Below are 2,971 nucleotides of genomic sequence, written 5' to 3' on the forward strand. Positions count from 1 at the left end.
TGTAAAGATTATTAGGAACTTTTTAAAAAACATCTATAACAAGACAAAAATTCTCTTTTAAAGTATATTGATGATCCTTAAGATATAAACTTTTAGTCTTGATCAGTTTATATAAAAATGCTGTTTTATAAAATTTGGACATTCCTCACAGACTTTTCTGGCATGAAACTCATGTCAGTTTCGTGTAAATGGTCTACATTACACCCATTTTTCAAAATGCAGTATGTTCATAAGTATGTATGTACATTTCATCCTAAACAGTTTTTTAATAAAAGAATTTTCCTTACAAGGAAAACTAGAGAAGTAGAATAAACTTTCATTTCTATTAAGACATACAAGACTAATCATGTTAAGTCATTTACCCAAGTGTAATGTGTAATAAAGAAGCGATACTCAAAAATGGCATAACTGGGGATTTGGGTAGTACCTACTTAATACAGAGTTTAAAAACCTCCATATGTCATGAGATATAATAATTGGTATGCAAGTCTTAAGCAATATTCTTAGCTGAAGGCAAGCACTTCTTTCCACTAAAGAGAGGACCAAATGTAGGTACCATTTCAATCAAATGGGACTGATTCAAGTTAAAATTTTTTGGGAAATCTGTATCAGATGAGACTCTGATCATTTACCCATTTCTTAACGAATTACGAAAGCACAGGTTCCACTATGACAGTTAACTAAAGAGAGTTGAAAGGCTACATTTCAACAGTGTCCTTTGAGAATACTTTTAAACTCAGGAAAAGTTATTCCATGCACCCAAGAGAAAAATGAAATAATGGAGCATATTCAGTGGATGACTTATTCATCTAATTCATGCATTCAACTTTCAGTTGATCCTTTAAAGATTTAAATCTTAAGTACCCTCTATTAAAAACTGAGATTTTAAAGGGGGGGGAACCCCAACGAAGCTCTGAATCACTGGAATTTTTGTTCTATTTCCTGTTAACACACTGATAGTACCATCTTCAATATATTCGTCCCACACACGTTTTTAAAAAGCTATAGAATCCTTTTAAAACTAACTTGGCCCTATTTTAACTTGTAGCTTATTTATCTGACAATTCCTCTTATTGTTTCTAATTGTTCAGCCAAGGCATATAATAAGATGAAAACATGTTTTCCTTTATCAGAGAATGGTTTGAAAATCTAAAGTCTCAAACTGTCATCGCTTAAAATCAATCACAATTTCACTGTTACAAAAAGCTTAAAGGTATTTTTTAAAGGTGTCAACACTCTGCTACTGTACCAAGAGTGTGTGGTAAGCAGCAGTAACGTAAAAACTGAAAGCAAAAATTCTATTCCATGCCCACCCAAATTCCCGGCCAATCTGAAATTGCATAATGAGCAACATACTCTTTTGAGTGAGCTAAAGCACAAACCGATCCTTTTTTATAAAAAGTGAATCAACCTGACCCTAAAATTCGACACTTTGCAAACTTACCTAAAACAGACAAAATGGATGCAAAATTATACTGCTTCACTGTTGCTTTGAATACAACCTTAGTGTTCAAGAACTTTCCAATGAATAAAAGCACTGAAAACAGCCTCGCGCTGGGGACTAGAATTTCATGAACTTGAGAAACTCCTGTGAAGCTGCAAATTCCCTCCACTCTCCTGGAAACCCCTCTTATCAGAAACATTTGAAGAATTTCTCCGCAACAATTAAGCTGCCTTGAAGAATGGAAACCTAACATCTCAAATATACTATATATGGAATGAAACACGGCCAAACACATAAATACAAACTCACACGATCTATGACACCTTGGTACACAACTCCGCCGGAGCAATCCCCACAGCATCAGCAACCGAAAGATACACCTGTCACCTGTTCAGCAATACCAAGACCCTCTCAGCCTTCCTGACAAAACCACAATCTTAGGGTTTGAGGTTGATTGAACAGAAAACAAGAATTATCCTGTGAAATCTAAGGGGCCACATTATCACAGCAGGGCTTGCTCCCCACTTTAAGAAGGCTGCAGAAAACCAGCATTAGAAAGGGAACAACCTTCTCCCCCTAGACCCCGAGAGAACTCTCTCGGTCTCTCGCTGCAGTACCTTGCCTCTAAGTCATCTTTATCCGGACCACGGCTCCCCAGAAAGGAGTTTTCCTTCCTTCACCCCGATCTCACACATGCCCCAGGGGCGGGCCGGGGGCACCCGGGCAGGCAGGGGCCCTCCCCACCCCCTGGCACCCTCCCCCACCCGGGGCTGTCCCCGGCGCCCGACTCCAATGAGTCTCCCCCTCCCCCTACACACAAACTCCCGGGAGCCCGGGCCCGGCCCAGTGCTCCCCACCCCCACCCGGTCTGGAGGACTTGGGGGGCCTCCCTCTTCGCCTCGCCACTGGGGGAAGGAAGGAGGCGGAGGGAGGAAGAGTGAGAGGAAGAAGCGGACGCCCCGCAATGGCCTTGCAAATCGGCAGAGCCCCTTCCAGACGAAGGGGGGTGCGGGGAGCCGAGGGGAGAGCCGGGGCTGCGGCTCCCGCCGAGGCCCGGCTGCGCTGTCCGCTTACCCTTCGTCGCCGCCGCTTCCCCCTCCTCCTCCTCGGCCGCCGCCGCCGCCTCTCCTACTAGGGCAGCCGTCTCCACCGTCGCCGCGGCCGCCTCCACCACCACGGCCGCCGCCAGCGCCGCCGCCGCCTCCGATTCCACCCGGCAGGGGGGACACCTCAGCCCTCCCTCCCTCCCCGCTCAGCCCCTCCGATCGGCCGCCGCCGCCGCCAACTCCCTCCGGCCGCCGCCGCCGCCGCTCGTGGCTGAGGGGGAGGGGAGGGGGTCGGGCTGGGTCGCCCCGCCGGCGGCTGCTGCAGATCAAAAACGATGGCTGGGTGGCGTCGCCGCTCCCGGCTCCTGGGCTCGGGCTCGCTCGGCCTCCCTACCTCCCTCTGCCCCCACCCCCCTCGCACTCGACTGCCCTCCCCCCACCCCCCCAGCTCTCGCTCGCTCTCGCCGAGGCTCTGCCAGCC

At 47.6% G+C, this 2,971-nt stretch overlaps 1 protein-coding gene across 6 annotated transcripts in view; it reads right to left on the reverse strand.

The window, feature by feature from the left end:
* The window catches only part of TAB2 (TGF-beta activated kinase 1/MAP3K7 binding protein 2), a 78,262-nt gene extending 75,357 nt beyond the window's left edge, over positions 1 to 2,905 (reverse strand). For 4 of the 6 annotated variants that reach the window (XM_023528345.1, XM_023528343.1, XM_023528341.1 and 1 more), the window contains exon 1: positions 2,519 to 2,905. The gene's annotated coding sequence lies outside the window, so the exon portion shown is untranslated. Of the gene's footprint in view, positions 1 to 2,061; positions 2,141 to 2,518 lie in introns of those variants that run through there. The other 2 variants (XM_023528344.1, XM_023528342.1) reach the window with 2 other exon arrangements.
* Between the last annotated feature and the right edge of the window lie 66 nt (positions 2,906 to 2,971).

This window comes from Pteropus vampyrus, unplaced genomic scaffold (genome assembly GCF_000151845.1).
Source record: "Pteropus vampyrus isolate Shadow unplaced genomic scaffold, Pvam_2.0 Scaffold24, whole genome shotgun sequence".
In the NCBI taxonomy this organism is placed as follows: Eukaryota; Metazoa; Chordata; class Mammalia; order Chiroptera; family Pteropodidae; genus Pteropus; species Pteropus vampyrus.